This window comes from Electrophorus electricus, chromosome 15 (assembly GCF_041902795.1).
Source record: "Electrophorus electricus isolate QZ-2024a chromosome 15, ASM4190279v1, whole genome shotgun sequence".
NCBI classification, from domain to species: Eukaryota; Metazoa; Chordata; class Actinopteri; order Gymnotiformes; family Gymnotidae; genus Electrophorus; species Electrophorus electricus.
Genome location: NC_137511.1, coordinates 1,659,508 through 1,673,256, shown reverse-complemented (window position 1 = coordinate 1,673,256; position 13,749 = coordinate 1,659,508). Strand labels below are relative to the sequence as shown.

Genomic DNA, 13,749 nt, shown 5'->3' with positions numbered 1-13,749 from the left:
TACTTCAAAACCTGTCCATAATCTACTGGCTAGACAGCAGAGCACTTTTCGTCACAGACTCAATCAGCTCCACTATAGTAAGGAGCAGTACAAGAGATCATTCGTACCAACTGCGATGACACTGTACAATTGTTATTTTTGTGTAAGAATGCTACTGAGTGGTATTGAGTGCTAGAATTGTACTTATTATTATTATTATAATTAATATCCAGTCTTTTGTCATTTTTATTCTGTATTCACTGCACACCTAAGTGAATGTTGTAATGCACTGTCACTTTACCTGGTATACTGTAAACAGTGAAAGATCGGAAGGATCGAACACCTTACCATTCGTAGACTTGCACAAGTCATATACAATATATGTTGTTTCTTATTCTTTTACATTCTTATTGTTATATATTGTATATATATATATATATATATATATATATATATATATATATATATATATATATATATATATATATAATATTTCTCTTTTTTGTGCTACTTCAATGTTTCAATTTCCCTCTGGGATTAAATATAGTGATTATCTATCTATCTATCTATCTATCTATCTATCTATCTATCTGTCTGTCTGCCTACCTACATACTGTGGCCAAACTACTTTGCTCAAAAGGTAGGTTCTGTCACCACTTTCTCTTCTTTGTTCATCTCTCCACCTCTTTCATTTGAAGAATCCCTAAGTTTTGTCAGAGAGCTTTTCAATAACATCTTTTCTCCAAACAGCGGTATCCTTGGGAGTCCTAACAGTTCCAACAACTTAGCATCAGTGTATGTCATAAGTCCATGGCCTATTTATGTATGATGAACTGAAAAAGTTGAAGAATCCAGAACTTTTATCAGCTGGGTTTGGACAAAGTGCTCTTTGCAAATGCTGCCATTGCAGCAAGCATTTCATGGCAGTGTATGAGGCCACATTTGATTGGTAAAACCAAACTCTTTCCAAGCGCTCGGGCATCGACAGCAGCATTCGGGGTTGCTTCATCAACCTCGATTGGGACAAGGAATCTTTCGAGAGACACTGTAGACAAGGTTCATGACTAAGCACTGGTCTTTTTAAAACATGAAGTGGCAGCAGTGGGAATTGAACCAAGTCTTAGACCACCTTAGACCTTGTTAGACAAGAATCTTGGCATGCCTCTCGGCGACTGTCATGTGAGTGCCTCCTATTGAATCTTCCCATATATGTGCCAACATTTTTGCTCAAAATAACTGTGTGTGCAATTGCTTCAGTGGATTCTCAAAAGTACAGTGCTTCCTGGCAGCGGTGGGATTCGAACCCACGCCCCCGAAAGGACTGGAGCCTTAATCCAGCGCCTTGGACCGCTCGGCCACACTACCTGATTTTTCCTTCTGTGACACTGGTTACCCAAGAAAGGGCTTGGCAGAGTACTTTTCCCAACACCTAGCACCAGTTTCCAATTGTTGCTTGTCCCACTGGTTGCTTGTTAGAGCAGCAAAGATAATAAAAGTTGCAGTACCGTGTCCCCCAAGTTAGGACCACTGTTGTTGAATGATGGACAGTTTTTTCCACTCTACTAGAGGTATTTTCTTTTGTGCACCTTTCTCAGCACCGGTTTCCCATGACACCGGTTTCCCATTGCACAGCTGGTAACGTACAAATACTTGGGTGTCATCCTCGACAAGAAACTGGACTGGAAGGGCAATTTAGAAGCTGTGTACAGGAAGGGGATTAGTAGAGCTTACTTTTTGAGGAAGCTCAGTTCCTTTAATGTGTGCAGCAAGACGCTGATAATGTTCTACCAGTCTGATGTTGCGAGTCATATCTTCTTTGCAGTTGTGTGTTGGGGAGGTAGCATCAGAGGACGAGAGACAAACAAGCTCAACAAACTGATCAAGAAGGCTGGCTTAGTCCTTGGCTGCACTCTGGACAGTTTTGACTTTGTGGTTAAAATGAGGACAGACGACAAACTCAAGGCTATCCTCGATAATACTTCAAAACCTGTCCATAATCTACTGGCTAGACAGCAGAGCACTTTTCGTCACAGACTCAATCAGCTCCACTATAGTAAGGAGCAGTACAGGAGATCATTCGTACCAACTGCGATGACACTGTACAATTGTTATTTTTGTGTAAGAATGCTACTGAGTGGTATTGAGTGCTAGAATTGTACTTATTATTATTATTATAATTAATATCCAGTCTTTTGTCATTTTTATTCTGTATTCACTGCACACCTAAGTGAATGTTGTAATGCACTGTCACTTTACCTGGTATACTGTAAACAGTGAAAGATCGGAAGGATCGAACACCTTACCATTCGTAGACTTGCACAAGTCATATACAATATATGTTGTTTCTTATTCTTTTACATTCTTATTGTTATATATTGTATATATATATATATATATATATATATATTATTTCTCTTTTTTGTGCTACTTCAATGTTTCAATTTCCCTCTGGGATTAAATATAGTGATTATCTATCTATCTATCTATCTATCTATCTATCTATCTATCTATCTATCTATCTATCTATCTGTCTGTCTGCCTACCTACATACTGTGGCCAAACTACTTTGCTCAAAAGGTAGGTTCTGTCACCACTTTCTCTTCTTTGTTCATCTCTCCACCTCTTTCATTTGAAGAATCCCTAACTTTTGTCAGAGAGCTTTTCAATAACATCTTTTCTCCAAACAGCGGTATCCTTGGGAGTCCTAACAGTTCCAACAACTTAGCATCAGTGTATGTCATAAGTCCATGGCCTATTTATGTATGATGAACTGAAAAAGTTGAAGAATCCAGAACTTTTATCAGCTGGGTTTGGACAAAGTGCTCTTTGCAAATGCTGCCATTGCAGCAAGCATTTCATGGCAGTGTATGAGGCCACATTTGATTGGTAAAACCAAAGTCTTTCCAAGCGCTCGGGCATCGACAGCAGCATTCGGGGTTGCTTCATCAACCTCGATTGGGACAAGGAATCTTTCGAGAGACACTGTAGACAAGGTTCATGACTAAGCACTGGTCTTTTTAAAACATGAAGTGGCAGCAGTGGGATTTGAACCAAGTCTTAGACCACCTTAGACCTTGTTAGACAAGAATCTTGGCATGCCTCTCGGCGACTGTCATGTGAGTGCCTCCTATTGAATCTTCCCATATATGTGCCAACATTTTTGCTCAAAATAACTGTGCGTGCAATTGCTTCAGTGGATTCTCAAAAGTACAGTGCTTCCTGGCAGCGGTGGGATTCGAACCCACGCCCCCGAAAGGACTGGAGCCTTTATCCAGCGCCTTGGACCGCTCGGCCACACTACCTGATTTCTCCTTCTGTGACACTGGTTACCCAAGAAAGGGCTTGGCAGAGTACTTTTCCCAACACCTAGCACCAGTTTCCAATTGTTGCTTGTCCCACTGGTTGCTTGTTAGAGCAGCAAAGATAATAAAAGTTGCAGTACCGTGGCCCCCAAGTTAGGACCACTGTTGTTGAATGATGGACAGTTTTTTCCACTCTACTAGAGGTATTTTCTTTTGTGCACCTTTCTCAGCACCGGTTTCCCATGACACCGGTTTCCCATTGCACAGCTGGTAACGTACAAATACTTGGGTGTCATCCTCGACAAGAAACTGGACTGGAAGGGCAATTTAGAAGCTGTGTACAGGAAGGGGATTAGTAGAGCTTACTTTTTGAGGAAGCTCAGTTCCTTTAATGTGTGCAGCAAGACGCTGATAATGTTCTACCAGTCTGATGTTGCGAGTCATATCTTCTTTGCAGTTGTGTGTTGGGGAGGTAGCATCAGAGGACGAGAGACAAACAAGCTCAACAAACTGATCAAGAAGGCTGGCTTAGTCCTTGGCTGCACTCTGGACAGTTTTGACTTTGTGGTTAAAATGAGGACAGACGACAAACTCAAGGCTATCCTCGATAATACTTCAAAACCTGTCCATAATCTACTGGCTAGACAGCAGAGCACTTTTCGTCACAGACTCAATCAGCTCCACTATAGTAAGGAGCAGTACAAGAGATCATTCGTACCAACTGCGATGACACTGTACAATTGTTATTTTTGTGTAAGAATGCTACTGAGTGGTATTGAGTGCTAGAATTGTACTTATTATTATTATTATAATTAATATCCAGTCTTTTGTCATTTTTATTCTGTATTCACTGCACACCTAAGTGAATGTTGTAATGCACTGTCACTTTACCTGGTATACTGTAAACAGTGAAAGATCGGAAGGATCGAACACCTTACCATTCGTAGACTTGCACAAGTCATATACAATATATGTTGTTTCTTATTCTTTTACATTCTTATTGTTATATATTGTATATATATATATATATATATATATATATATATAATATTTCTCTTTTTTGTGCTACTTCAATGTTTCAATTTCCCTCTGGGATTAAATATAGTGATTATCTATCTATCTATCTATCTATCTATCTGTCTGTCTGCCTACCTACATACTGTGGCCAAACTACTTTGCTCAAAAGGTAGGTTCTGTCACCACTTTCTCTTCTTTGTTCATCTCTCCACCTCTTTCATTTGAAGAATCCCTAACTTTTGTCAGAGAGCTTTTCAATAACATCTTTTCTCCAAACAGCGGTATCCTTGGGAGTCCTAACAGTTCCAACAACTTAGCATCAGTGTATGTCATAAGTCCATGGCCTATTTATGTATGATGAACTGAAAAAGTTGAAGAATCCAGAACTTTTATCAGCTGGGTTTGGACAAAGTGCTCTTTGCAAATGCTGCCATTGCAGCAAGCATTTCATGGCAGTGTATGAGGCCACATTTGATTGGTAAAACCAAACTCTTTCCAAGCGCTCGGGCATCGACAGCAGCATTCGGGGTTGCTTCATCAACCTCGATTGGGACAAGGAATCTTTCGAGAGACACTGTAGACAAGGTTCATGACTAAGCACTGGTCTTTTTAAAACATGAAGTGGCAGCAGTGGGAATTGAACCAAGTCTTAGACCACCTTAGACCTTGTTAGACAAGAATCTTGGCATGCCTCTCGGCGACTGTCATGTGAGTGCCTCCTATTGAATCTTCCCATATATGTGCCAACATTTTTGCTCAAAATAACTGTGCGTGCAATTGCTTCAGTGGATTCTCAAAAGTACAGTGCTTCCTGGCAGCGGTGGGATTCGAACCCACGCCCCCGAAAGGACTGGAGCCTTAATCCAGCGCCTTGGACCGCTCGGCCACACTACCTGATTTTTCCTTCTGTGACACTGGTTACCCAAGAAAGGGCTTGGCAGAGTACTTTTCCCAACACCTAGCACCAGTTTCCAATTGTTGCTTGTCCCACTGGTTGCTTGTTAGAGCAGCAAAGATAATAAAAGTTGCAGTACCGTGTCCCCCAAGTTAGGACCACTGTTGTTGAATGATGGACAGTTTTTTCCACTCTACTAGAGGTATTTTCTTTTGTGCACCTTTCTCAGCACCGGTTTCCCATGACACCGGTTTCCCATTGCACAGCTGGTAACGTACAAATACTTGGGTGTCATCCTCGACAAGAAACTGGACTGGAAGGGCAATTTAGAAGCTGTGTACAGGAAGGGGATTAGTAGAGCTTACTTTTTGAGGAAGCTCAGTTCCTTTAATGTGTGCAGCAAGACGCTGATAATGTTCTACCAGTCTGATGTTGCGAGTCATATCTTCTTTGCAGTTGTGTGTTGGGGAGGTAGCATCAGAGGACGAGAGACAAACAAGCTCAACAAACTGATCAAGAAGGCTGGCTTAGTCCTTGGCTGCACTCTGGACAGTTTTGACTTTGTGGTTAAAATGAGGACAGACGACAAACTCAAGGCTATCCTCGATAATACTTCAAAACCTGTCCATAATCTACTGGCTAGACAGCAGAGCACTTTTCGTCACAGACTCAATCAGCTCCACTATAGTAAGGAGCAGTACAGGAGATCATTCGTACCAACTGCGATGACACTGTACAATTGTTATTTTTGTGTAAGAATGCTACTGAGTGGTATTGAGTGCTAGAATTGTACTTATTATTATTATTATAATTAATATCCAGTCTTTTGTCATTTTTATTCTGTATTCACTGCACACCTAAGTGAATGTTGTAATGCACTGTCACTTTACCTGGTATACTGTAAACAGTGAAAGATCGGAAGGATCGAACACCTTACCATTCGTAGACTTGCACAAGTCATATACAATATATGTTGTTTCTTATTCTTTTACATTCTTATTGTTATATATTGTATATATATATATATATATATATATATATAATTTCTCTTTTTTGTGCTACTTCAATGTTTCAATTTCCCTCTGGGATTAAATATAGTGATTATCTATCTATCTATCTATCTATCTATCTATCTATCTATCTGTCTGTCTGCCTACCTACCTACTGTGGCCAAACTACTTTGCTCAAAAGGTAGGTTCTGTCACCACTTTCTCTTCTTTGTTCATCTCTCCACCTCTTTCATTTGAAGAATCCCTAACTTTTGTCAGAGAGCTTTTCAATAACATCTTTTCTCCAAACAGCGGTATCCTTGGGAGTCCTAACAGTTCCAACAACTTAGCATCAGTGTATGTCATAAGTCCATGGCCTATTTATGTATGATGAACTGAAAAAGTTGAAGAATCCAGAACTTTTATCAGCTGGGTTTGGACAAAGTGCTCTTTGCAAATGCTGCCATTGCAGCAAGCATTTCATGGCAGTGTATGAGGCCACATTTGATTGGTAAAACCAAAGTCTTTCCAAGCGCTCGGGCATCGACAGCAGCATTCGGGGTTGCTTCATCAACCTCGATTGGGACAAGGAATCTTTCGAGAGACACTGTAGACAAGGTTCATGACTAAGCACTGGTCTTTTTAAAACATGAAGTGGCAGCAGTGGGATTTGAACCAAGTCTTAGACCACCTTAGACCTTGTTAGACAAGAATCTTGGCATGCCTCTCGGCGACTGTCATGTGAGTGCCTCCTATTGAATCTTCCCATATATGTGCCAACATTTTTGCTCAAAATAACTGTGCGTGCAATTGCTTCAGTGGATTCTCAAAAGTACAGTGCTTCCTGGCAGCGGTGGGATTCGAACCCACGCCCCCGAAAGGACTGGAGCCTTTATCCAGCGCCTTGGACCGCTCGGCCACACTACCTGATTTCTCCTTCTGTGACACTGGTTACCCAAGAAAGGGCTTGGCAGAGTACTTTTCCCAACACCTAGCACCAGTTTCCAATTGTTGCTTGTCCCACTGGTTGCTTGTTAGAGCAGCAAAGATAATAAAAGTTGCAGTACCGTGGCCCCCAAGTTAGGACCACTGTTGTTGAATGATGGACAGTTTTTTCCACTCTACTAGAGGTATTTTCTTTTGTGCACCTTTCTCAGCACCGGTTTCCCATGACACCGGTTTCCCATTGCACAGCTGGTAACGTACAAATACTTGGGTGTCATCCTCGACAAGAAACTGGACTGGAAGGGCAATTTAGAAGCTGTGTACAGGAAGGGGATTAGTAGAGCTTACTTTTTGAGGAAGCTCAGTTCCTTTAATGTGTGCAGCAAGACGCTGATAATGTTCTACCAGTCTGATGTTGCGAGTCATATCTTCTTTGCAGTTGTGTGTTGGGGAGGTAGCATCAGAGGACGAGAGACAAACAAGCTCAACAAACTGATCAAGAAGGCTGGCTTAGTCCTTGGCTGCACTCTGGACAGTTTTGACTTTGTGGTTAAAATGAGGACAGACGACAAACTCAAGGCTATCCTCGATAATACTTCAAAACCTGTCCATAATCTACTGGCTAGACAGCAGAGCACTTTTCGTCACAGACTCAATCAGCTCCACTATAGTAAGGAGCAGTACAAGAGATCATTCGTACCAACTGCGATGACACTGTACAATTGTTATTTTTGTGTAAGAATGCTACTGAGTGGTATTGAGTGCTAGAATTGTACTTATTATTATTATTATAATTAATATCCAGTCTTTTGTCATTTTTATTCTGTATTCACTGCACACCTAAGTGAATGTTGTAATGCACTGTCACTTTACCTGGTATACTGTAAACAGTGAAAGATCGGAAGGATCGAACACCTTACCATTCGTAGACTTGCACAAGTCATATACAATATATGTTGTTTCTTATTCTTTTACATTCTTATTGTTATATATTGTATATATATATATATATATATATATATATATATATATATATATAATATTTCTCTTTTTTGTGCTACTTCAATGTTTCAATTTCCCTCTGGGATTAAATATAGTGATTATCTATCTATCTATCTATCTATCTATCTGTCTGTCTGCCTACCTACATACTGTGGCCAAACTACTTTGCTCAAAAGGTAGGTTCTGTCACCACTTTCTCTTCTTTGTTCATCTCTCCACCTCTTTCATTTGAAGAATCCCTAACTTTTGTCAGAGAGCTTTTCAATAACATCTTTTCTCCAAACAGCGGTATCCTTGGGAGTCCTAACAGTTCCAACAACTTAGCATCAGTGTATGTCATAAGTCCATGGCCTATTTATGTATGATGAACTGAAAAAGTTGAAGAATCCAGAACTTTTATCAGCTGGGTTTGGACAAAGTGCTCTTTGCAAATGCTGCCATTGCAGCAAGCATTTCATGGCAGTGTATGAGGCCACATTTGATTGGTAAAACCAAACTCTTTCCAAGCGCTCGGGCATCGACAGCAGCATTCGGGGTTGCTTCATCAACCTCGATTGGGACAAGGAATCTTTCGAGAGACACTGTAGACAAGGTTCATGACTAAGCACTGGTCTTTTTAAAACATGAAGTGGCAGCAGTGGGATTTGAACCAAGTCTTAGACCACCTTAGACCTTGTTAGACAAGAATCTTGGCATGCCTCTCGGCGACTGTCATGTGAGTGCCTCCTATTGAATCTTCCCATATATGTGCCAACATTTTTGCTCAAAATAACTGTGCGTGCAATTGCTTCAGTGGATTCTCAAAAGTACAGGGCTTCCTGGCAGCGGTGGGATTCGAACCCACGCCCCCGAAAGGACTGGAGCCTTAATCCAGCGCCTTGGACCGCTCGGCCACACTACCTGATTTCTCCTTATGTGACACTGGTTACCCAAGAAAGGGCTTGGCAGAGTACTTTTCCCAACACCTAGAACCAGTTTCCAATTGTTGCTTGTCCCACTGGTTGCTTGTTAGAGCAGCAAAGATAATAAAAGTTGCAGTACCGTGGCCCCCAAGTTAGGACCACTGTTGTTGAATGATGGACAGTTTTTTCCACTCTACTAGAGGTATTTTCTTTTGTGCACCTTTCTCAGCACCGGTTTCCCATGACACCGGTTTCCCATTGCACAGCTGGTAACGTACAAATACTTGGGTGTCATCCTCGACAAGAAACTGGACTGGAAGGGCAATTTAGAAGCTGTGTACAGGAAGGGGATTAGTAGAGCTTACTTTTTGAGGAAGCTCAGTTCCTTTAATGTGTGCAGCAAGACGCTGATAATGTTCTACCAGTCTGATGTTGCGAGTCATATCTTCTTTGCAGTTGTGTGTTGGGGAGGTAGCATCAGAGGACGAGAGACAAACAAGCTCAACAAACTGATCAAGAAGGCTGGCTTAGTCCTTGGCTGCACTCTGGACAGTTTTGACTTTGTGGTTAAAATGAGGACAGACGACAAACTCAAGGCTATCCTCGATAATACTTCAAAACCTGTCCATAATCTACTGGCTAGACAGCAGAGCACTTTTCGTCACAGACTCAATCAGCTCCACTATAGTAAGGAGCAGTACAAGAGATCATTCGTACCAACTGCGATGACACTGTACAATTGTTATTTTTGTGTAAGAATGCTACTGAGTGGTATTGAGTGCTAGAATTGTACTTATTATTATTATTATAATTAATATCCAGTCTTTTGTCATTTTTATTCTGTATTCACTGCACACCTAAGTGAATGTTGTAATGCACTGTCACTTTACCTGGTATACTGTAAACAGTGAAAGATCGGAAGGATCGAACACCTTACCATTCGTAGACTTGCACAAGTCATATACAATATATGTTGTTTCTTATTCTTTTACATTCTTATTGTTATATATTGTATATATATATATATATATATATATATATATATATATATATATAATATTTCTCTTTTTTGTGCTACTTCAATGTTTCAATTTCCCTCTGGGATTAAATATAGTGATTATCTATCTATCTATCTATCTATCTATCTGTCTGTCTGCCTACCTACATACTGTGGCCAAACTACTTTGCTCAAAAGGTAGGTTCTGTCACCACTTTCTCTTCTTTGTTCATCTCTCCACCTCTTTCATTTGAAGAATCCCTAACTTTTGTCAGAGAGCTTTTCAATAACATCTTTTCTCCAAACAGCGGTATCCTTGGGAGTCCTAACAGTTCCAACAACTTAGCATCAGTGTATGTCATAAGTCCATGGCCTATTTATGTATGATGAACTGAAAAAGTTGAAGAATCCAGAACTTTTATCAGCTGGGTTTGGACAAAGTGCTCTTTGCAAATGCTGCCATTGCAGCAAGCATTTCATGGCAGTGTATGAGGCCACATTTGATTGGTAAAACCAAACTCTTTCCAAGCGCTCGGGCATCGACAGCAGCATTCGGGGTTGCTTCATCAACCTCGATTGGGACAAGGAATCTTTCGAGAGACACTGTAGACAAGGTTCATGACTAAGCACTGGTCTTTTTAAAACATGAAGTGGCAGCAGTGGGATTTGAACCAAGTCTTAGACCACCTTAGACCTTGTTAGACAAGAATCTTGGCATGCCTCTCGGCGACTGTCATGTGAGTGCCTCCTATTGAATCTTCCCATATATGTGCCAACATTTTTGCTCAAAATAACTGTGCGTGCAATTGCTTCAGTGGATTCTCAAAAGTACAGTGCTTCCTGGCAGCGGTGGGATTCGAACCCACGCCCCCGAAAGGACTGGAGCCTTAATCCAGCGCCTTGGACCGCTCGGCCACACTACCTGATTTCTCCTTATGTGACACTGGTTACCCAAGAAAGGGCTTGGCAGAGTACTTTTCCCAACACCTAGAACCAGTTTCCAATTGTTGCTTGTCCCACTGGTTGCTTGTTAGAGCAGCAAAGATAATAAAAGTTGCAGTACCGTGGCCCCCAAGTTAGGACCACTGTTGTTGAATGATGGACAGTTTTTTCCACTCTACTAGAGGTATTTTCTTTTGTGCACCTTTCTCAGCACCGGTTTCCCATGACACCGGTTTCCCATTGCACAGCTGGTAACGTACAAATACTTGGGTGTCATCCTCGACAAGAAACTGGACTGGAAGGGCAATTTAGAAGCTGTGTACAGGAAGGGGATTAGTAGAGCTTACTTTTTGAGGAAGCTCAGTTCCTTTAATGTGTGCAGCAAGACGCTGATAATGTTCTACCAGTCTGATGTTGCGAGTCATATCTTCTTTGCAGTTGTGTGTTGGGGAGGTAGCATCAGAGGACGAGAGACAAACAAGCTCAACAAACTGATCAAGAAGGCTGGCTTAGTCCTTGGCTGCACTCTGGACAGTTTTGACTTTGTGGTTAAAATGAGGACAGACGACAAACTCAAGGCTATCCTCGATAATACTTCAAAACCTGTCCATAATCTACTGGCTAGACAGCAGAGCACTTTTCGTCACAGACTCAATCAGCTCCACTATAGTAAGGAGCAGTACAGGAGATCATTCGTACCAACTGCGATGACACTGTACAATTGTTATTTTTGTGTAAGAATGCTACTGAGTGGTATTGAGTGCTAGAATTGTACTTATTATTATTATTATAATTAATATCCAGTCTTTTGTCATTTTTATTCTGTATTCACTGCACACCTAAGTGAATGTTGTAATGCACTGTCCCTTTACCTGGTATACTGTAAACAGTGAAAGATCGGAAGGATCGAACACCTTACCATTCGTAGACTTGCACAAGTCATATACAATATATGTTGTTTCTTATTCTTTTACATTCTTATTGTTATATATTGTATATATATATATATATATATATATATATATATATATATATAATATTTCTCTTTTTTGTGCTACTTCAATGTTTCAATTTCCCTCTGGGATTAAATATAGTGATTATCTATCTATCTATCTATCTATCTATCTATCTATCTGTCTGTCTGCCTACCTACATACTGTGGCCAAACTACTTTGCTCAAAAGGTAGGTTCTGTCACCACTTTCTCTTCTTTGTTCATCTCTCCACCTCTTTCATTTGAAGAATCCCTAACTTTTGTCAGAGAGCTTTTCAATAACATCTTTTCTCCAAACAGCGGTATCCTTGGGAGTCCTAACAGTTCCAACAACTTAGCATCAGTGTATGTCATAAGTCCATGGCCTATTTATGTATGATGAACTGAAAAAGTTGAAGAATCCAGAACTTTTATCAGCTGGGTTTGGACAAAGTGCTCTTTGCAAATGCTGCCATTGCAGCAAGCATTTCATGGCAGTGTATGAGGCCACATTTGATTGGTAAAACCAAACTCTTTCCAAGCGCTCGGGCATCGACAGCAGCATTCGGGGTTGCTTCATCAACCTCGATTGGGACAAGGAATCTTTCGAGAGACACTGTAGACAAGGTTCATGACTAAGCACTGGTCTTTTTAAAACATGAAGTGGCAGCAGTGGGATTTGAACCAAGTCTTAGACCACCTTAGACCTTGTTAGACAAGAATCTTGGCATGCCTCTCGGCGACTGTCATGTGAGTGCCTCCTATTGAATCTTCCCATATATGTGCCAACATTTTTGCTCAAAATAACTGCGCGTGCAATTGCTTCAGTGGATTCTCAAAAGTACAGTGCTTCCTGGCAGCGGTGGGATTCGAACCCACGCCCCCGAAAGGACTGGAGCCTTAATCCAGCGCCTTGGACCGCTCGGCCACACTACCTGATTTCTCCTTCTGTGACACTGGTTACCCAAGAAAGGGCTTGGCAGAGTACTTTTCCCAACACCTAGCACCAGTTTCCAATTGTTGCTTGTCCCACTGGTTGCTTGTTAGAGCAGCAAAGATAATAAAAGTTGCAGTACCGTGGCCCCCAAGTTAGGACCACTGTTGTTGAATGATGGACAGTTTTTTCCACTCTACTAGAGGTATTTTCTTTTGTGCACCTTTCTCAGCACCGGTTTCCCATGACACCGGTTTCCCATTGCACAGCTGGTAACGTACAAATACTTGGGTGTCATCCTCGACAAGAAACTGGACTGGAAGGGCAATTTAGAAGCTGTGTACAGGAAGGGGATTAGTAGAGCTTACTTTTTGAGGAAGCTCAGTTCCTTTAATGTGTGCAGCAAGACGCTGATAATGTTCTACCAGTCTGATGTTGCGAGTCATATCTTCTTTGCAGTTGTGTGTTGGGGAGGTAGCATCAGAGGACGAGAGACAAACAAGCTCAACAAACTGATCAAGAAGGCTGGCTTAGTCCTTGGCTGCACTCTGGACAGTTTTGACTTTGTGGTTAAAATGAGGACAGACGACAAACTCAAGGCTATCCTCGATAATACTTCAAAACCTGTCCATAATCTACTGGCTAGACAGCAGAGCACTTTTCGTCACAGACTCAATCAGCTCCACTATAGTAAGGAGCAGTACAAGAGATCATTCGTACCAACTGCGATGACACTGTACAATTGTTATTTTTGTGTAAGAATGCTATTGAGTGGTATTGAGTGCTAGAATTGTACTTATTATTATTATTATAATTAATATCCAGTCTTTTGTCATTTTTATTCTGTATTCACTGCACACCTAAGTGAATGTT

At 41.1% G+C, this 13,749-nt stretch overlaps 7 non-coding genes across 7 annotated transcripts; all 7 read right to left on the bottom strand.

Annotated features, from left to right (window-relative positions):
* Nucleotides 1–1,262: 1,262 nt before the first annotated feature.
* Nucleotides 1,263–1,344, bottom strand: trnal-aag (transfer RNA leucine (anticodon AAG)). Its single transcript has one exon. It is a non-coding gene; the product is annotated as a tRNA-Leu (tRNA).
* Nucleotides 1,345–3,199: 1,855 nt separating this feature from the next.
* On the bottom strand, nucleotides 3,200–3,281 carry trnal-aag (transfer RNA leucine (anticodon AAG)). The gene has a single exon. It is a non-coding gene; the product is annotated as a tRNA-Leu (tRNA).
* Nucleotides 3,282–5,110: 1,829 nt separating this feature from the next.
* Nucleotides 5,111–5,192, bottom strand: trnal-aag (transfer RNA leucine (anticodon AAG)). The gene has a single exon. It is a non-coding gene; the product is annotated as a tRNA-Leu (tRNA).
* A 1,835-nt stretch (nucleotides 5,193–7,027) lies between these two features.
* On the bottom strand, nucleotides 7,028–7,109 carry trnal-aag (transfer RNA leucine (anticodon AAG)). Its single transcript has one exon. It is a non-coding gene; the product is annotated as a tRNA-Leu (tRNA).
* Nucleotides 7,110–8,948: 1,839 nt separating this feature from the next.
* Nucleotides 8,949–9,030, bottom strand: trnal-aag (transfer RNA leucine (anticodon AAG)). The gene has a single exon. It is a non-coding gene; the product is annotated as a tRNA-Leu (tRNA).
* A 1,839-nt stretch (nucleotides 9,031–10,869) lies between these two features.
* trnal-aag (transfer RNA leucine (anticodon AAG)) lies at nucleotides 10,870–10,951 on the bottom strand. Its single transcript has one exon. It is a non-coding gene; the product is annotated as a tRNA-Leu (tRNA).
* A 1,845-nt stretch (nucleotides 10,952–12,796) lies between these two features.
* trnal-aag (transfer RNA leucine (anticodon AAG)) lies at nucleotides 12,797–12,878 on the bottom strand. The gene has a single exon. It is a non-coding gene; the product is annotated as a tRNA-Leu (tRNA).
* Nucleotides 12,879–13,749: the final 871 nt, after the last annotated feature.